The sequence below is a fragment of the Moschus berezovskii genome, chromosome 19 (genome assembly GCF_049115385.1).
Source record: "Moschus berezovskii isolate FMDL1 chromosome 19, NW_MosBer_1.0, whole genome shotgun sequence".
In the NCBI taxonomy this organism is placed as follows: domain Eukaryota; kingdom Metazoa; phylum Chordata; class Mammalia; order Artiodactyla; family Moschidae; genus Moschus; species Moschus berezovskii.
Window position 1 is genome coordinate 19,828,302 of NC_142478.1, and position 21,925 is coordinate 19,850,226.

General features: G+C 43.2%; 1 protein-coding gene and 1 pseudogene across 3 annotated transcripts in view; both read left to right on the top strand.

Moving 5' to 3' along the window:
• The window catches only part of RNF150 (ring finger protein 150), a 284,272-nt gene that overhangs the window by 42,355 nt on the left and 219,992 nt on the right, over window positions 1-21,925 (top strand). The window lies entirely within an intron of this gene.
• The window catches only part of LOC148774834 (regulator of nonsense transcripts 3B pseudogene), a 47,497-nt pseudogene continuing 46,507 nt past the window's right edge, over window positions 20,936-21,925 (top strand).

The following is a 21,925-nucleotide window of genomic DNA, read 5'->3' on the forward strand; positions in this document are numbered from 1 at the left end:
CTTTTGAACTGTGGTGTTGGAGAAGACTCTTGAGAGTCCCTTGTACTGCAAGGAGATCCAACCAGGCCATTTTAAAGGAGATCAATCCTGGGTGTTCATTGGAAGGACTGATGCTAAAGCTGAAACTGCAATACTTTGGCCACCTCATGCGATGAGTTGACTCACTGGAAAAGTCTGATGCTAGGAGGGATTGGGGATGGGAGGAGACAGGGACGACAGAGAATGATATGGCTGGATGGCATCACCGACTCGATGGACATGAGTTTGAGTGAACTCCGGGAGTTGGTGATGGACAGGGAGGCCTGGCGTGCTGTGATTCATGGGGTCGCAAAGAGTTGGACACGACTGAGCGACTGAACTGAACATAGGAATGCCAAAATATGTAAAGCAATTTTTAACAAGCCTTAAGGGAGAAATTGACAGCAATACAATAATAATGAGGAACTTTAATACCCCTTTTACGTCAATAAATAGATCATCCAGACAAAGTCAACATGGAAACAGCAACCTTAAGTGAAACATTAGACCAGACGGACCTGTAGATTTATATAGAACATTACATCCAAATTCAGAATACACACTCTTAAGTACACATGGAGTATTCTCAAAGATTGACCATATATTGGGACATAAAACAAGTCTTAATAAATTTAAGAAGGTTGAAATAATATCAAGCATCTTTTCTGATCGTAATAGTATGAAACTAGAGGCCACCTATAAGTTGAAAGCTAGAAAAATATGTGCTAGAAAAAAAAAGCATGCTACTGAGCCATATGAAGTGCCACTGATGATGCTGGAAATGCTTCCAAGAAACAGAAAAGTCATGACATTACAAGAAAAAGTTGAATTGTCTGATATGTAGTATAGATTGAGGCCTGCAGCTATGGTTGCCTGCCATCTCAAGAGAAATGAGTCCAACATAAGGATCATTGTTTAAAAAAAGAAAAGGAAGAAGAAAGTAAAGGAAATTTGTGAAGCTGTCACTGACTCTGTGCTGGTAGATGTGAAAAATTCACACTTTTTGCTAAGTACCTTTTAATCTCATATTGAAAATGCAGTTTTTATGGGAGTGTGGGATGCTGTAAGTAAGAAAGGCATTCCTATAGACTTTAATGTGATTCGAGAAGAAGTAAAGTCATTAAATGACAGCTTAAAGCAAAACGAAGGTGGAGGATCTAAACACTGGAGAATGTGACTGTTTCTTTGCTGAGCAAAAGGTTTTTAGTTTGATGTAATTCCATTTGTTTATCTTGCCTTTTGTTTCCCTTGCCTGAGGGAGACATACTCAGAAAGCTATTGCTGAGGCTGAATCAAAGAACATTCTGCCTATGTTTTCTTCTAGGAGAGTTACAATTTCAGGTCTTACCAACACAAGTCTTTCTTCCATTTTGAGTTGTTTTTTGTATATCATGTGAAACAGTGGTCTAGTTTCTTTTTTTTTTTTTTGGCAAGTCTCTGTCCAGTTTTCCTAGCAGTATTTATTGAAGAGATTATCCTATCTTTATTGTATGTTTTTTGCTCCTTTGTCATAAATTGTCCATATGCATGTGGGTTTATTTCTGGGCTTTCAGTTCTTTTCCATTCATCTATAAATCTGTTTTTCTGCCAATACCATACTTGTTGTGATTATTATAGCTTTGTAATATTACCTTTAAAAAATTTCTGATGCCTTTTTATATCCAGATTCACTTATCCATCTTATTAACTATTAGTCTTTTAAGATTAGTACAGCTGCAAATAACAGAAAATCCAAAATAGCAGGGCTTAATCCCATAGAAGCTTCCTTGTCATGGCAATGAAGTGTAGATTTGTACTATCCAGGGTGATTCCAGAAGCTTCATGATTTTTAGGGACCCAGTCTTCTCATAATATTGTAGTGTCACCATCTTTAACACATATTCTGGGGCTGCTCAGACTAAGCTCTGGGACCTGAGGGATACCCTCTGGGACCATTCAGAAGTCAGCTGTTATCAATGTTTCTGACACTTGATTTGGGCCAGCCTCAGGCTTCAAAAGAGGCTGAAATATGCTGATTCTCTTCACAGTGGCCATAAAATAAAAAGATGTAGTTGAATTTACCATTTAATTGCTTTCTTTTATTTCACTTTTTTAAATGCAGCTCCTTCCAGGCAAACTTATCCTAAGGTTTTAATCAGTAATTCTAAAGCAAGAGAGAACATTATTTTAATTTGTCAGGCTACCATTCTAATATGAACTAGACACACAGTTCAGGTTCTTTCCAGCTAATTTCTCCTTCAGGATGGCATTAAGCGTCCCTAAAGTGTGATCATTCTGATAACGTGATAGTTTGGTGTTTTCCTCCCTTTCCCTTCCATGAAATGAGAAGCAGAAATCGGGATTATTACTCAGGTGAGTTGCAGGGCACAGTGTGTTATGTATGCCAGGGCACAGATGGCAGGAACAGCTAATATGCAGTGAACACCTACTGTGTGTCAGATGCTTTACAGGTGTTAATATGCTGATCCTTAAAATTCCCTGAAAAGTGGATTTTGATGTCCCAGTTTATGTATGTGTATGTGAAGGCCCCAAAAGTTTAAATAATCTGCCCACAGTTACCCAGCTAGTTAAATGGCAAAGGTGAAATGCAAACCTCCTCCGATGGGCCTCAGATCTCACCCTCGTTCTCTTAAACCATCTTGCTCCCCCAGGGAGGGGTGCTGCCCACCACTGCTGAGATTCACTGGGGGGAGCTTTGGATACCAGCCTGAGGAATTCAGAATTAATCCCGTAGGCATCTACATTTTCCTGTTGGTTAAAATAATGTCTGCAGAGCAGCCATCATAAAAGGTATAAATGCCATTATTACAGAAACATTCTTATAGTCCAACTGGTAAGTGTTGAAATGAGGAACTTTTTCTCTAGGGAGGGTCACTGACCCACGATAAGAAATTAGGTGATACATGGAAGAAAAATAGTGTAATGGGATTTTTTAAAAGAAATATATAAAAACTTGGCTGATTTTTAAGTTAAGGGCAGAGGCTATTTTAAAAAATCATTTATTAGCTACTGTACAACCAGTATTTCAAAATTTCAGAGCAGTTGTGTTTTTGTAGTGTTGAAAGTTATAAGCGTTGGGGGAAAAGAAAGGAACATGGAAATAAGAAATTAATTTTTAGGGTAGAAACAGATTATTAGCCTCTTAGAATAATATGAAAGAAAGAGTAGAAAATTAGGGAGAGGGAAAGGTAGAGGTCGAAAAAGAAGAGGCACTAGAAGGAAATATGCAATAAAAAAAAAAAGAGTAACATTTTCCAAAGCACAAACTCCTTGGTCATGCCCTGTTCAAAGGGGTTGTTGACTTAGTAGTATTGTAACAAGGAGATGGCTGTTTTATTTCAGCTACACAGTGGCAGTTTATTTCTACACTTCAGGATAGAGAATAGCAGCAGCTGTGACCACCTGCTATAGTTCTCTCTCTTCAATACTTGCAAGAGTTATTCTGTGTTTCAGTGTGACATCAAAAGGAGTGCGTTGACATTAACAAAGTACTGCACACTGCACACATTTGACTTTAGCAGTTCAGTTACATATATTCCTTTACTTGCTAAACAGGAAAGTATACATTACTAAGCTGGTAAGCATATTTATGCAGAGTTCATCATAGTGCTAATTAGTTTGATGTTGTTGTACTTCTTTTGTGTGTACAGACACACACACACACAGACCCCTATGAAATGAAAGCAAGCTGGCCTTAACAATGATAGCAGTATTTAGGAATTAAGGCAAAAGCAGTGACGGGATCTGGACTAACGCTATTTATTACTAACACGAACAATTTACTAAGAAGACATTGTAGTCAGGACCGTGAGCCGTACCCACACTATAGATTCTAAGTGAAGAAGACTTAGTGGCCTCACCATAAGGGCTTCAGAAGATTTCGACATTCCTTCATGAAAAATAAGTAGATCAAGCCAAATTCAATAGAAAGATATAAAAAATTTGACACATTTGCCAAGTTTGTAGAGAGCACAGACATACTGGAGAAAGCATATTTGGAAGAGTGGAATAGAGCTGGGGAGAAGCAATGAGACCCTGTTTGGCTGAAGTTTGAGGAAGAAAAAAGAGATTTGTCGCAAAGGGTTGTAATGAGTCATGGGCCTTTGGTGAGAAAGTCTTGTTTCCTGGAAGTGTCATAACAAATTACCCTACTGAGTGGCTTAAAACAATAGAAGTGTATTATCTTTTGAGTTCTGTGGGCCAGAAGTCTATAATCAGGGCATCAGGAGCACTGTGTTCCCTTGGAAGGTTCTAGGAGAGACTCCTTCCTTGCCCTTCCAGCTTCTGGTAGTTCCAGGCACTCTGTGGCCTGGCCCCAGCCTTTGCCCCCATCTTCACACAGCCTTCTCCCCTGTATGTATGAGTCCCAGCCATCTCTCTGCCTTTCCCTCATAAGAACATTTGTCATCTCAAGATCATCTTTGATTATATTAGCAATGACCTTTTTTTCTAAATAAAGTCACATTCACAGATTCCAGGGGATAGGTCTTGAACATATTTTCTTAGAAGCCACTATTCAACCCACTGCTGAATCAAAAGAGGATTTTTTTAAACATTTATGCAATTTCATATTATGATTGAAACCTATCAGAGAGAATTCAGTAAAGATTCAGATTACTTGTTCCAATTTTTTAAAAAATTTTGGAATTATGGCTGTCCTTGTTTTTGTTATTTTGCTGATTTTGTGCTGAGTCTGAAACACAGGCTAGCCGTCTTCTCCCATCTGTTGGTAACTGGCTGTCCTTTCTGTTTGTCCTGCTTGCAGATGGCCCCCGGGAGAATCGTGGCACTCCCCTCACTCCCTTATCTTTCAAACTCCGTTAGCAATAAAACTCACTTGGGAAGTCCCTGGTGGTCCAGTGATTAGGACTCTACACTTTCATTGCTGGGCTCTCAGCTGAGAAGACCTAAAAGCTGGGGCCTGGTGACCTGATGGCTGAGACAGACCGACAGTATCTTTACTCATGTGTCTGGTGGTTGGTGTTGGTTTGCTGTGGAGAGCTCACCTGGGGTGTCAAGCAGAGCACCTCCATAAGGCTTCTGCATGGAGTCCAAACCAGACTGGTTTGGAATCCTACACAGTGCAGTGCAGGCAGGCCTCAAGAGCAAATATCACAGGGAGTGAGGCATTTTTTAGATCTAGACTTGAGAGTTGCAGAGCTTCTATAATATGACACTCTGCTGGTGGACAGGGTCACCAAGGTCTGCCCAGGTTCAAGGGAAGAGCCGCAGACCCCACCTGTCTGTGGGAAGAGTACAGGGTCCCATTATTAGAAGAATCTTTAATATGGGAGATATCGTGATGGTGTATTTGTAAAATATGGTCTACCACCTTGTCCAGCCACATTCTGCCAAAACTCATCTTCATTTCAGCCAGCCAGTCTTTTCACCGCTGTGTTCTTTGGGCTGATTCATGAGCCTACCCTAGTTCATGCAAAATCTTTACTAGAATTGTCCATGACCATCTTCTCTATTGATCAGAAACCTAAGCATCCTTTAGTATCAACTCAACCCTCCGCTGCTACAAATCAACTTGATGGGAAAAGTGAAAGTGTTTCTGTTTTTTAAGGTCCATTTTGTTTCTGTAGTTGGCAAACTTAAGAGAAGTATAATTATAGATGCTGGAATTGTTTTCAAAATGCCATACCACTTGTATTTAGCTTTGTGTTTGCTCTGCAAGTTCCCTCTTTGAAAGGATAAAGCTATATTTGATTTTGTTCCCTGGAAAAAGAGTTATCTCTGGATGTTCTTTGTCTTTCAGATGCACAGATTGAACAGATATTTCAGCATATACAGGATTACTCCAGATATTCAACTCTTTAGGAGAAAGTGATAGAACTTTAGATCAGAGAAACAATTATCTGCTAAGCTGAAATCATTAAAATGGTCAACATTAAGGAGTCCTGAGCTGTATGTCATTGTTGGTCATGTGTTTCTGATTCATGCCTAGGAATGAATTGGGTGCATTTGATTTGACCCTGCATTCTATATAAATTTAAACATGATTCACATTTGGGGTAGTCTGACCTATACCACGTGATACTACTTAGAAAGAGGTAGAAATTGGGTATTGTGTGCAGAGGTGGCCATGGAGCACTTATGAACTCTGTTAAGCTGGTTCCTCACTGTGCTTTCAAAGAGCGTATTGTTCATCTTTGCTCAGTCTTCATTTATGCGTGTCTTAGTAAAGCTTTAGTCAATTGCCTTTGTGGCTTTCATACATGCCTCGGAAGATATCAGTCGTGTGAGGGATTTGTACTGTACTGCTTGTGCATAGACATGTGAATTGTGTGTGCACATTCAGTCACACTGGCAGAAGTGCTGTGTGTCCACAACCAGCTATGTGTCCATTCTCAGGGACTCTCTGGGCAAACAAGAAGGGACAAATGGAAATGTATATGAAGGCTCTCCTCCTGTGGCAGAGCTTTCCTAGTGATCACTATCCTCACTCCCCTTCATGCACTCACAAGTCTTGTCTTTAAAAAACTTATTTATTTATTTATGTAGCCATGCCAGGTCTTAAGTTGCAGCCTGTAGGATCTTTAGTTGCAGCTTGTGAACTCTTAGTTGCAACATGAGGGATCTAGTTCCCTAGCCAGGGGTGGAACCCAGGCCCCCTGCATTGGGAGCCGGGAGGCTCAGCCACTGGACCACGAGGGAAGGCCCCGCTCATGTGTCTTTTATGATGCTGTGTCATCTTTGCTTCAGCACCTCTTGTAACTTCAGCTTTGTAACTTCCAGACAAGGCAGAGCCAAAATTGATCACCGAAACCAACACCATCAACATGTAAATCAAATCCACTGGTAATTCTGGAGTAGAAAAAAAGAGGAGGAAGGCAAGAAAAAGATTTAATTTAGGATCCAGACTGTGGCCTTGAGCATAAGGCATTTTCAGTGAGTTATTAGATTGGTTTTGGGTTATGGTTATTGATTTTTCCTGCTTATGGTAAAAAGTCAGTATCTAAGGATCTCATTTCCTAGTTAAAAAAATTCAAAAGAATTGGTTATTTCTCTCTGCTTTGGAGGTTGTTGAAAAATCACATTATAGCATAAGGAGGAATTGTGTTAAGCACCCTTATTGGATTTGTCATCTTTCATGAACCATTCTGATAGTTCATTAGGTGTATGCCTTTTACTGTGTCCTGAAAGTCAGAAAACATAAGGTAAGCTCATTTTCAGAGCATCTAAATGTGAGTATCAGGAGAGAGTCTAAAAGACTGTAAACTCAAGAAAATGTTGCTATATATATATATATATTTTTTTTTTTTTTCAGATTCACTGTTGTACCAATTGCTTTAATGTAGAGATCCTTCCCCTGATTTTGAAGAAAACCATACTTAATGTGCTATTTGCAAGTGGCTCAGTGGTAAAGAACCTGCAATACAGGAGACACGGGTGTGATCCCTGGGTGGGGAAGATCCTCTGGAGAAGGCAATGGCACCCCACTCCAGTACTCTTGTCTGGGAAATCCCACGGACAGAGGGTTCTGGCAAGCTTACAGTCCATGGGGTTGCCAAGAGTCAGACAGGACTGAGTAACTAAACAACAACAAAAACCTAATATACTACTTTAAAATGTTATCTTGTTTCTTGACTTTGCAGAAACCGCCCCCCACCTCCTTGGTTAGGTTCATTTCTTCCTTTCTGCACGGAGTTAGAAAGGCGGGGAGGAGGAGGGTGGGAAGTCAGGATCAGAAGCTGCCAAGCTGAAGCCTGCTTTTGAGAAGCAAATGGCATTCACTTTCTTTGGTATAAACACCGAATTACAGATCGACGGTGAAAGACTAGTGAACGCAGAATGGCCGTGAAGTTTGAAGAACCCTGGGGCACATGTGGAACAGTTGACAGTTTTGAAATTAAGCAGAATTCTCCTAAGGGGGTAGAAATCTAAAAGAAAACCAAAAGCTTTTCAATTCCATTGATATCGAGTGGGACCAAATGCAAATATTAGTGGAGAAATCAATTTCTTTATACTCACATAAAGATTGCCTGTCTCTAAAGGAACAATCAGCTTTAGAAAACACAATCTATTCTCTAAATTTAGGTACATATTCCCTCTCTCTCTCCCTCCTCCCCCTCACCCTCTTTGTCTCATACAGAGAGAAAGAGAGAATAATTCAGTTCTTACTTTGTTCTAAAAAGTTGTGAACCTCACAGACTTCTTTTCTTGCATATTTTTCTACATTATGCTTTTAGGTGGTTTTTTCCAGTAAAATGTGAAAGATAAAAAATCAACTCCTTTAGCAAGGAAGTCTCATGAATCTAAAGTTTCTAAATATGAAACACAAAAAATCCCTCTAGTGCTAAGATCTGGTTGACAAGGCTCTTTTCTTATCTCTGTCCAGTTGAAGCAAAACTGGACAGGTGCTTCCATTGGGGCTGCATAGGTTTCCTTTTGGGCTTTTCTGGTGACTTGGATGGTGAAGAATCTGCCTGCAATGCAGGAGACCCGGGTTCAACTCCTGGGTTGGGAAGATCCCCTGGAGAAGGGAATGGTAACCTACTCCAGTCTTCTTGCCTGGAGAATCCCATGGACAGAGGAACCTGATGGGCCATAGTCCATGGGGTCACAGAGAGTTGGACATGACAGAGCGACTGAGCACACACACACAGGTTTCTTCCTTTTGTCTCCCAATGTTTCCAGCTGTCTATCAATAGACAAAAGAACCGTTCCCTTTTCTGCAATGCCTTTTGTCTAGAGTGAGTTGCTTGGCAGATGAAGTTAAGAAGGGAGCTCAGAGAAGACACAGAAAGAAAGCAGAGAAAATTTACCCGGCTCAAAATAACAGCTCAGCTAACATCTTCACGGCATGTGTTTTAATGACCGATAGACTCACTGGAAAAGACTCTGATGCTGGGAGGGATTGGGGACAGGAGGAGAAGGGGACGACAGAGAATGAGATGGCTGGATGGCATCACCGACTCGATGGACATGAGTTTGGGTGACTCCGGGAGCTGGTGATGGACAGGGAGGCCTGGGGTGCTGTGATTCATGGGGTCGCAATGAGTCGGACACGACTGAGCGACCGAACTGAACTGAATGGTTGGTTACCCCACTCCAGTACTCTGGCCTGGAAAATCCCATGGATGGAGAAGCCTGGTGGGCTGCAGTCCATGGGGTCGCGAAGAGGCGGACACGACTGAGCGACTGAACTGAACTGAACTCAGAGCTGTTTGTAAAATAGAATTCCCTAAATGCTGACAGTCCAACTCTCACATCCATACATGACCACGGGAAAAACCATTGCCTTGACTAGACGGACCTTGGTTGGCAAAGTAATGTCTCTGCTTTTTAATATACTATCAAGGTTGGTCATAACTTTCCTTCCAAGGAGCAAGCGTCTTTTAATTTCATGGCTGCAATCAGCATCTGCAGTGATTTTGGAGCCCAAAAAAACAAAGTCTGACACTGTTTCCACTGTTTTTCCATCTATTTCCCATGAAGTGATGGGACCAGATGCCATGATCTTTGTTTTCTGAATGTTGAGCTTCAAGCCAACCTTTTCACTCTCCTCTTTCACTTTCATTAAGAGGCTTTTGAGTTCCTCTTCACTTTCTGCCATAAGGGTGGTGACATCTGCATATCTGAGGTTATTGATATTTCTCCCAGCAATCTTGATTCCAGCTTGTGCTTCTTCCAGCCCAGCGTTCCTCATGATGTACTCTGCATATAAGTTAAATAAGCAAGGTGACAATATACACCTTTTCCTATTTGGAACCAGTCTGTTGTTCCATGTCCAGTTCTAACTGTTGCTTCCTGACCTGAGAGTTGGACTGTGAAGAAGGCTGATCGCTGAAGAATCGATGCTTTTGAACTGTGGTATTGGAGAAGACTCTTGAGAATCCCTTATACTGCAAGGAGATCCAACCAGTCCATTCTAAGGGAGATCAGTCCTGGATGTTCATTGGAGGGACTGATGCTAAAGCTGAAACTCCAATACTTAGGCCACCTCATGTGACGAGTTGACTCACTGGAAAAGACTCTGATGCTGGGAAAGGTTGGGGGCGGGAGGAGAAGGGGACGACAGAGAATGAGATGGCTGGATGGCATCACCGACTCTGTGGACATGAGTTTGAGTGTACTCCAGGAGTTGGTGATGGACAGGGAGGCCTGGCGTGCTGTGATTCATGGGGTCGCGGAGAGTCGGACACGACTGAGCTACTGAACTGAACTGAAATGCTGACATGCCCTTACCCTCGGCCTGCTTTTCTAGTCTTTGAGTGTTCCAGCTGTTCCAGCAGTAATGGCTACTTGCACTTGACAATGTGTGTATCCTCGGGGCTGATGGTCATGAAGGCCGTAGACAGAGCAGCCAGTGATCCACATAGTTGAGACTTAGGGCTATGTTGGCAGCACTGTGACTTGGGATAGCCACTTATCCAAGGGTAATATTTTAGAAATCCTGTGGGCTTTCCTGCTGGTTCAGACAGTGAAGAATCTGCCAGCAATGAGGGAGACCTGGATTGGATCCCTGGGTGGGGAAAATCCCCTGAAGGCGGGTGTGGCAACCCAGTCCACTATTCTTGCCTGGAGAATCCCCCATGGACAGAGGAGCCTGGCAGGCTACAGTCCATGGGTTCACAAAGAGTCGTGATTGAGCACACAGCTGTTGCTCAGTGGTTCAGTGTGGCTCTGGTTATCACCATGGAGGTCCCACAGTCAGATGAACAGATCTCAGTTGGTAATCACACCTCTCATAGGTAGCCTGGGGACTGTTCCAGCCGTGGTGGCAACCCCTGCCCTCTGAGAGGTTCCTGATGACCTCCTGCGCCAGCCTCCCTGCACCTTCTCCCTTAGTCCACTTCCCCCTTCTGGGCTCGCATGGCTTCTGTATCCCTCTCTCCCATCACAGTCAGGGTCAGCCTGTCTGGATGCCTACATCGAAAGCCCTGCACAGAGCTAAGCTTAGATTGTAACAGCCTATGTGTTGTCCCCTTGCCCTTTCCCTCACAAATATAATCCATTTAGAGGAAGAAATCTGGGGGAAAAAGACGTACCCACAATTTCAGATAAGTAGTTGCTATTTCATAGAATATAACATTTCTTGAGAGACGTTGTGAAAAGGCGACATACTTGAAATGAGTAAAGAATATCAAGTGAAGCTAATTAAGACATTAGAAAGCGTGTTTTAAGCGGTCACTGTGACACATTTTGACAATGAGAAAGGAAAACTTAAATGGATAGTAGCAGCTAGTCCTGGCTGGGGTGAAGTTTGGAAAGTATTTGGAATCCAGATCAGTGATTTCAGATTTGATGGTGAATTAGAGGTTTTGCTTCATATATGTCTTTTGCAGCAGAAGCTAAATAGTAATAACGTGGGTTGAGAATGTTAGCTGTGGAGGAAGAGGGGAGAGGAGATTTCAGAGATTACTGAAAGAGACAGCGGGACTTCACGACAGAGTATGGGAGAGATTGCTGTCGGTTAATCTCCCTGTTGCAGCCAACTAATCTCGCTTCACTGGGAAGGGCTGTTTCCAAAGGAGAAGTACTTTTTCTTCCTTCCTTCCTTTTTTGTGGTGAGATCCCCTGGAAGAGGGCATGGCAACCCCCTCCAGTATTCTTGCCTGGATAATACCATTGGACAGAGGAGCCTGGCGGGCTACAGTCCATGGAGTTGCATAGAGTTGGTCGTGACCAAAGCAGTTTAGCACACTGGTACATGTCTTTTAAAATTAGGAATATTTTTTTCCAGTATGTTGGCTCTCTGAGAGGAGTCTAATAATTTTAAACAATCATGAGACCTGACCATGCTTTATGATAGTAAAAGATAGATGGGATTCTGGGATGTTTCTCCCTGCACTTGAGGCTACGTATTGTGCATGGTAAAAAAAGATAGTATCCATTTATCCCAATAGAGATAGTCATTAAGAATTTTGACATTTAGGGTGTCTAAAAATGGTTCAGAGCAGACTTGATGAATTATCTGAGCAGTCTGATCAACGATCAGTGCACAAAATCTAGAGCCAAAAGCTGCTATAGGACCTAATCTGTTCAAATGAGATGCGTGCACCAGTGTCGGTTTTCAGACAGTTCCCAGATCTTTGCCTCATTTTGGAAGATGTGGCCAATATCCCAGAGAAGCCAGAAGATTCTCTCCAGGTAGGCTGGAGTGTAATTGCTTCTGAGGGTATGTGTGTGAGGCGGGGGAGAGAAAGGGAGAAGCAGGGGTGATGGGGGAGAGAGCACTGAAAGCCCAGCTGCGAGCTCTCCTCAGAGGTAAGCGCTGCCCTAAGTATCGAATCCATGACACCCAGGAGGCCTGAGACTCGGGAGAGAGAGGTTAACAAAGCACATTTTATGTGGGTAAAATCGACAAAGAGGCCTGGCTATTAAGGCGATTCTATGTTTTTACTCTGGGGTTTCCCAATGGCTCAGTGGTAAAGAACCTGCCTGCCAGCGCAGGAGACAGGGGTTTAATCCCTGGGTTGGGAAGATCCCATGGAGACAGGAATGGCTACTCACTCCAGTGTTCATGCTTGGAGAATTCCATGGATAGAGACTGGCAAGCTCCAGTTCATGGGGTTGTAAGAGAGTCAGACATGACTTATCAACTAAACAGAAACAAAAGCATGCTTTATGGGCCTTATTTCATGCAGTCATCACATCAGTGCTGCGTTTACTGCCATTTACTGAAGAGGAAGCTGAATATCCAGGGGCTTAGTGATTTGCCCAAAGTCTCACAGACTTAAGGGTCCAGAGCCTGCAGTTCTGAATACTGCCATATAGCAGCAGGATGCTAGATAATGCTAGGCATTAAATCTGTATATAGCAGCCCTATTAGGAGGCATTAGCCCCATTTACAGATGAGAAAACTGAAGCTCAGAGGACGTGAAGGTAATACATGATAGAGTTTTATTTATTTTTAAATAAAAATAAAGGATAATTACTCTACCATATTGTGTTGGTTTCTGCCAAGCATCAACATGAATCCGCCAGAGGTATACATATGTCCCCTCCCTTTGAACCTGCCTCCCTCCCCGTCCCACCCCTCTAGGTTGTCACAGAGCCCCAGTTTGAGTTCCCTGAGCCATACAGAAAATCCCCATTGGCTGTCTGTTTTACATACGGTAATGTATGTTTCCAGGTTACTCTCTCATAGATCCCACCCTCTCCTTCCCGCACCATGTTCATGAGTCTGTTCTCTGTGTCTCCACTGTGCCCTGCAGAGAGGTTCATCACTGTGTCTTCCTAGATTCCTATACATGGGTTTTCTATACATGTATATTCTATATATGTATATACACGTATGTATTCTATGCATGTCTATATATCCTATATATGTATATTCCTATACATAATTTAAGGTCATATCTGCTTGACCTGCCAAAGCATTCTCATTATACTACTATATGTGGTGTTCACCAGATGTTGCCCTGATAACAACAATAGCTGCTTATACTTTTGTAGAACTTACTCTGTGCCATGCACTGTTCTAAGTACTTTATATATTATAACTCTTCTTATTTTTGGTGGGGTGGGGAAGCAAAGATCCTTCCTGATAAGTACTCTTATTGACCATCTCTATTTTTCAAATGAGGAAATTGAAACCCAGAAAGGTTAGGTATCTTGCCCAAGTTCATAGGACTATTAAGTAGTGAAACTGGAATTTGGGCCCCGGGGGCTGGGGGTGGGGGTGGGGCAGGGGTGGGAGGGGTCTCACTCTAGCAATTGATCACTTATGTGCTCCTCAAAGAATGAAAATGCAAAGTGGAAGTAAGAAAGGGAAAAGATATCAAAGCAGCCGTTTGACTTTCTTAGGGGTTTGTTGGTCTAGTATTTTTTTTTCCAGAATAAAGCAAGGCTTCATTTTAAGATCACTGAAAACAGGATGGGATGTGTTGAATACAACAGAGCAGACAGCCAATATTTTTAGCCAAGAGTTGACCTCTCCAAACAGTCTCCACACTAAGAATGCCTCCTGGCAACTAACCACCCTTTATCATGTTTTACAACGAATTAGGCACATCTCTATTAGAACCTGACAACTGATAAAAATGATGAAATAAGATAACTTCATTAAACAGAACAATCTAACCCTGTACCATCTCTGAGAGTTGTGCAGAGATATTTTGCATTTGAAATGGAAGAGAGTTTTTAGAAACTTATCTCTCATTTAAACTCCTTGTAAAACTATAGACATAATCTCCTTTGCTTTTGAAAGCAGGCCTGGTAATAGTGAAATATGGGATAAAGCAAAATCATTCCCCTTGCAAAGCAGTGAAGTTTATAAAATGGAGGCCCTGCCCTCCAAATATACCTTTTCAAACCCCAGAAGACCTTCTGAGATTTCAGAGGGGAGAATATGGATACCTGTTCCCTTTATTCATCGAAGTCCATGTAGGCTGAGGACAACCCTGTCAGGCCTCAGGGAATGGTCAAGCACGGGATCTGACGCTAGCGTTGAATTTCATTTTGGAGCAACATAAATTCCCAGAGAACCGATTTATGCCATTTGTGTGGCCTTCTCAGTTTCAGAGCGTGATTACACTTTATAAAAAAACTGAGAGCAGACTGTTGTGCTTCCCCTGGGACACTTAGGTTTCAAGAAGGAAAAAAGAGATTCTTTTGGCCCTGATGAAAATCTCAGAGATAGATGCAGGCAACAGCTGCTGGGGTTTTGTTTGTTTTGTTTTCAAGCTGCTGCAAGACAAATCAGAGCCTCCATCATTTAGATGAAAAGAAACGACTTAGCCTCAGTAGGCAGAGAATCAGGCAGGGCCAGGGTGAGCAGAGTGTCTGCAAGCACAGATCCTCCTGACACATGGGGAGAACGCCAGCCTGGCCACTCACACTGCACCAGGGAGGGGAAACTTAAGGAAAAGATGAGGCTCTTCCCCAGGTTGTTAACTAAACAGTAGTGGGATTTAATCTTTGGTCTCTGTTCTTGCTTCCACAGCCAGGAGCCTCCCCTCTCTTGATTTTTACTTTTGTTTTTTTTGAAATATTTCTTTCCTTTTTTTTTTTTTTTGGCCAAGCCACATGGCATGTAGGACCCCAACCAGGGGTCCAACCTGTGCCCTCTGAAGTGGAAGCACAGCCTTAATTAACCACCACCTGGGAAGTCGCATCTTGGTTTCATTTTTAACATTTATTTTTAAATTGCATATTGTAAATAAAATTCACTTATTATTATTTTTATAATCCTATTAGTTTTGACCCCTGGTGGCTCAGTAGTAAAGAATCTGCCTGAAATGCAGGAGACATGGGTTTGATCCTTGGGTTGGGAAGACCCGGAGAAGGAAATGGCAACCCACTCCAATATTCTTGTCTGGAAAATTCCACGGACAGAGGAGCCTGGCAGACTACAGTCCATGGGGTCACAAAGAGCTGGACACTACTTAGGGACTAAACAACAACAAATGAGTTTTGACAAGAGTTATGTACCACCACCGCAATCAAGACACAGAAGAGTTCCATCACCTCCTAAAATACTCTCATGCTGCCACTTTGTAGTCAGATCCTCCCCCCACCAACATCCCCTGACAGCCAGGGCCATCCCCATAGTTTTGCCTTTTTACAGGACACTCTATGAATGGGATCATGTGATCTTTGGCCTTTTACATCTAACTTCTTCTACCGAAAAGATAGCATTTGAGATTTATCCCTTTCATTGTGTGTATCAGTGGGCTTCCCTGGTAGCTCAGCTGGTAAAGAATCCACCTACAATGCAGGAGACCCTGGTTCGATTCCTGGGTCAGGAAGATCCTCTGGAGAAGGGATAGGCTACCCACTCCAGTATTCTTGGGCTTTCTTGGTGGCACAACTGGTAAATGTGGGAAACCTGGGTTCGACTCCTGGATTGGGAAGATGCCCTGGAGAAGGGAGAGGCTACCCACTCCAGTATTCTGGCCTGGAGAAGTCCACGGGCTGTGTAGTCCATGGGGTCCCAAAGAGTCGGGCCCGGCTGAGCGACTCTCACTTTCGCTTTGTTTGTATCAGTGGTTGGCTCCTGGGTAGCAGCTTCTCTGTTGATGTGCCACAGTGTGCATGTTGATTCACCACTGAGGACCTCTGAATTGGGGTGATTATAAATAAGGCCGTATAAACCTTCACGTACAGGTTGTTGCGTGGACCTCTGTTTTCTCCTGAGGCTCTGTTGTTTTGAACTGGCGGAACTCACTGATTTCCACCCCTTTCTCCCTCCTCTCTCCCACTGTAGTCAGAAGGAAGTATAACAGGTGCAGCTAAAGAGCACACAGCCCTCGGCCAGGCAACTCTTCCAAGGCCCTAGGCTGCTTGCTGTCTCTCACACTATACTCCTTAGACCTACATGTGGGGCTCTGGAAGGCGAAAGTAGCAAATCCATTGATATCACATGACTGGAGTGGCAATAGAATTAGCTCTCAGCTCCTCCAAATGGAGTCATTTTGACCAAAGGAAGAAAGTGACACTTACTACCATGTGACTGTGTTAAATATTTAAACATAAGCAAAATTGAAATTGTCAAGAACTTCGTATCATCTGGAATTTTGGAGGGAATGATATTTGTGTCTTACGGGCAGTGCTTTTCCTTTTAATCAGAGATTTGGAAGTAAAGATCTCAAGGGGGCCGTGCGTGCTTGTGTGCGTGCAAGTCGCTTCAGTCGTGTCCGACTCTTTAGGACCCCATGGACCGTAGCCTATCAGGCTTCTCTGTTCATGGGATTCTCCAGGCAAGAATACTGGAGTGAAAAAAAAAAAAAAAAAAGAATACTGGAGTGGGTCGCCATGGCCTCCTCCAGGGGATCTTCCTGACCCAGGGATTGAACCTGTGTCTCCTGTGACTCCTCCATTGCAGGAGGGTTCTTTGCCTCTGCAAAGGGTAGCCCCTCAAGAGGGTCAGCCAATGCCAATTTGATGAAAAGTTGATGTGTAAGTGAAGTCAGGAACAGAGAGTCAGGGTCCACCCACATGAAGGTGCTAATACATTTCACAAGAAGATGAATATGTGAAGAATGGAAAGACCAGTTTGAAACCTTGACAAAAAAAACACATGCTGTGAAGATAAGGAGCCAAACCCCGAGTGACCGGTTAAGTCGAATCAGATTAGCTTGTGTCTTAGAATCTGTGGCCTCATCTTGTGCTCTCGGTCAAGGAAGAGAGAGCAAGCATTTATCTTAAGAGAAAATGCAAAGAAAAACTGAGTATCACTAATGCTTTTTTTTGAGCAGTTTTAATATAGAAATGGGAAGTAGGCCTAACTAAAGACTGCTGGAGAGAAGAAATGAATTTGGAGCAAATGGCAAACAGCATTAGAGCTAAGGTTGCAAAATCTAGAAGGACTGGAAATGATTTAACCTATGCATGTCAGCTTATGTTGTGCAATTTTGTTGTTGTTGTTGTTTAGTCGCTAAGTCCTGTCTGACTTTTTTGCAACTCATGGACTGTAGCCCGCCAGTCTCCCCATCCATGGAATCTTCCAGGTAAGAATACTGGAGTGGGTTGCCATTTCCTTCTCCAGGGGGTCTTCCAGCCCAGGCATTGTCCCCTGCATTGGCAGGCAGTTGGTTTCTTTACCCCTAAGCTACCAGGGAAGCCCTGTGCAATTTTAGAAAACTTCAAAAAAAATCTTTAAAAAGTTGTTCCTATTTGCAATTTTATAAAAAAGGCATGTAACCTTTTAATAGATATTATATTCTTACGCATTTTTCTGAAAACAACTGAGTGGATAGGATCATCATTTTTCAGTCAGATCTAGAAAAATGTTTTTTTGAAGGAAAATGTTCTTATGCTAAAGATTTTCCCACCAAATGTTACATAAGGAGAAAAAAAGGAATGATGGCAGAGTTTTTAAGTACTAGGAATGAAAATATTATGAAAATCTCAATGGAAAATTCTTTAAAGTCCTGTTGTAATTACATGCAACTCAAGTTATATAGAAAAGCGTAAGTCAAAAGTCATCACAAATATAAAAATTGCTCTGAGGCAAAATGAAGAGATTTTCTGAGTTATCTGTAATATAAAGGAGAAATTCAGGGAAAATGGAATAAATCTTGGACCTTTTATTAAATTGAGATTAAAGGGTATAATTCCAGTTAGTAAATAGCAATGGACATCAGCTGTACCCTCAAGTTTTTAGCTACTTATTATTGCTTCATTTGGAGAATTACTTCAAGATGGGCTTCCTTTACTTGGTTGACATTGGTCTGGGCCAGGAGTCAGCAGACTGTGGCCCAGTTTGACAGCCAGCTCCCAGCCCACAGCTCTTCTTCGTATCTAAAATTCTGTTGGGACACAGTCACACTCATTTGTGTGAGCTCTGTTGAGAGCTGCTTTCTCCTTATATTGCAGAGTGACGTCGTGGGTAGTCTACGCAACAGATTGTACAACCCCTGAAGCCTAAAATACTTAGCTTCTGACTCTCCAGAAGAGTCTGCCCCACCCTCTTACTCTAGAGTCAGCCCTGGAACCAAGGCTACCCTTACTTGTACAGCCTTTGTCCAGATTCCATTTTTAGGACCTAGGTCTTGATTGTCATTCAGAGAGATTGAATTGCAATAATAAAACTCAGGGCCAGCAGAAGTTCCTGTTTGTTAATTTACAGTCAGAAATTTTGCTGCCAAGAAAAACAAAAGACTTAATTTGCTGATTGGTGAATACTCTCTGTTCACTTCCCTCATAGCTCAGTTGGTAAAGAATCTGCCTGCAATGCAGGAGACCCTGGTTTGATTCCTGGGTCACAAAGATCTGCTGGAGAAGGGGTGGGCTACCCACTCCAGTATTCTCGGGCTTCCCTTGTGGCTCAGCTGGTAAAGAATCTGCAATGCGGAAAACCTGGGTTCGATCCCTGGGTTGGGAAGATCCCCTGGAGAAGGGAAAGACTACCCACTCCAGTATTCTGGCCTGGAGAATTCCAGGGACTCTACAGTCCATGGGGTCGCAAAGAGTCAGACACAACTAAGTGACTTGACTTTCACTTCACTTCACTTCACTGAAGCAATGGTATTTGGAAGGTTGTTTGGTGTAAGATAAGTGCAAGGGGTTAACTGATGGGATAGCCCCATGAGCTAAAGTCTAGTGGTGGTGGTTTAGTCACTAAGTCCTGTCCTACTCTTGCAACCCCATGGAGTATGGCTCACCAAGCTCTTCTGTCCCTGGGATTTCCCAGGCGAAAATGCTGGAGTGGTTGCCATTTCCTTCTCCATGGGAGCTAAAGTCTTAGTCTCCATCATCTGCTGGCTAGCGTTCCTTGCCCTTCCCTGTATCCCAGAGAGCATTCCAGGTTCCCCTGCCAGCGGGTTGGTTGGAAGGTTTGGCAACGGTAAGCGCTGATGTAAGCAACGGCAGGAGAAGCCTGGATATTTCTCTCTCATTCATTCTGGGTGGCAGCTCTGGAGTGCTTAGCCCATTTCTTGGTTCTGCTCCACTGGGCAGCCTTACTCTGGTTCTGGGTCCCGCAGGCCAGCCCCAGCCTCTGGGTCTTGGTAACACACTCGTTCTTTTTGCTCCTCCAGTCCCAAGAGGGGTAGAATTTCCTGTGGAGGCTGATCTCTAGGTTGCCTCAAACTCCCCTGTTTGCTTTTCAGCTTTCCCTGGTGAACCAGTTTCCTTTGTTTGACATACACAGAGTGGTTTCTGTTTTTCAAACATGACCCCGACCATAGAGGCATCTAGCCTGCCATCAAGAATAATCCTGGAGTCACCCGTTCACATTCTGTTGGTCAGGATTCCCCTTTTTCCGGTTGCTGGGCACACCTGCCCTCTCTTGTCAACAGTCTGCGGTCATGCCACACAACCAGCTAGGCCAGACTTGTGTGCCAGTCGCTGTGACTGTGATGTGTGTGTGCCACAACCGAGTTCTCTGCTTGAAAGGTGTTGCTTAGTATCAGCCACTTCCTAACAGATTGTATTCATTGGGTATTATTTTAAAAATAATATATTCTCAGAGTTCAAGATCAGTAATCACATGGCCCCCCTGTGTTGGCTATGCCTTCTTTCTCTGCCTTCAAGCTACCAGATTCTTCTGCTTGCTCCAGAATTCCAGGATGGGGACGATCCAGAAATAATTGTCCACTTCCGGATCCTCACCAACCCTGCTCCCCGGTCTGAGTTGAACACTCTGTCACGCCCCGCCCAGCCTCTAGTTCTTTCCCAGAACCCCTCCCCCACCCTCTCTTAGCCTGGACAACCCTATTCATCCATCGTGTCTTTGCTAAAGCTTCCATTTTACCTGCGTCTCCGGTCTTCCATGGAGCTCAGATTGTAGCTGAGCTCCAAGGCCTTCTGTGGAAGGCAGGCCTCCTTCTACGGAGGCCTGGCTTGTCAGACACAACAACATGAATTACATGGAATTCAAATTTAAAAATTAGACCTTTCTGCCATTTTTCCCCAGGCTTTTTCACTGAGTACCACATGTCAGTTGGCTCCTTGGATATGCAGGTGACGTGTTTAAAAAACAGAAGCATTGTGAGTGATAATAATAACGTTGACTCGTATTGTCCTTTCTCTTTCCTCAGCCTTTTTATTCGTGTTATTTTATTCTGCATCCTCCATGATCTGGGAGTGGTGGTGTGGGGAGTGGGGATTACTGCTATGTATGAAAATTAAGAAGCTAGTGGGAACCTGCTGTATAGCACAGGAAGCTCAGCTCGGTGCTCTGTGATGGCTTAGAGGAGGGGGGTGGGGCTGGGGGAGAGGGCGGGTTCAAGAAAGAGGGGATATATGTATACACAGAGCTGATTCACGTTGTAGTACAGCCAGAAAGTAACGCAACATTGTAAAGCAATTATACTCCAGTTAAAAAATTAAATTGGAAAATAAAAAGTAAGAAGCTGAAGCACACCTCAGAGTGCGGGTGAGGGCTGGTCCTCTGGCATTTTACGTCGAGGATGAGGCGTGCCTGAGATGTTTGTTTTGCATCGGGGCAGAGGTGAGGAGAGCGCAGGCGGTGCTGCCCCATCGGGGCTCAGGAGCGCCCCCTTGTGCTCGTGTCTCTGGGATGGTCAAGCCTTCCATGGCTATTCCCCAGAAGCTGAGAGAGACTGGCTGCAGCCTTGGAGGGGCCGTTTCCTACGTTTCCAAGGTTGTTTCCACTTCCGTCGCTTCTTCTTCCTCTGCTGCTGCGTCCCATGTCCCTAGCTCTGCCACAGCGGCTGTGACTAACATCCGGCTGAGCGGGCAGCGTGACCGATTCCTGAGGAATCACGGAGAATGGAACTAGAGCGGACAGTCCTCTGTGATGACTTACCTCTCCAGCATTGTGGAGGAAATACTGACAAATATGAAGCCTAAGGGAGAAATTTCCGGTGTAGAATGTGGAGCGATTCAAATAATGTAAATTCATTGCTTTTAGGTATTGAAACTCTCTGCTTTGGGGCTGTGACTCTTACAGATGATTCAGCAAAAAGGAGCCAGACTGAATATGATACTGTCCTGCTCATGGGTCATGGTGATGCGCTGAGTAAAAATCGAATAAAAATCAGATTGAGAATTGATGTTAGCTTGGGGCAAGGATGGTAAATGTGTACTTTTAATATCTGTCTGTTTTATAATTTACAGTCTTCAAATGTTTGTACAAAAATGACTTCATATGCAGTTATGTTTGTGATTGCCCTTTTAATATGCTACTTGGTAGGAGACAGATGTTATATTCTTTGATGTTATACAGTTAGACTGTTCCATAAAAGCAACTTAATACTTAAATTAAATCTTAAACACGTGACTCTTCTTTCCTTTTTGTCCCACTGAAAACACACATGCCTGACCTAGAGAAACAAGCGTTAGCATCTCCATCAGTCTGTACTATCTCTGTTAACATATGGCAATGTGGCACGTCTCTGCAGAGACCCTCAGCCACTATTGAGGTTTCTGATAAGGCAGTTTCTGTTCTCCAGAAGTGGTCAGTGGGTGGGAAAGAACTTCATCCTTTCATAATATAAAGTACGTTTAAACATATAAAACACTCTTACCTGTTGCAACAGTTCTGGTG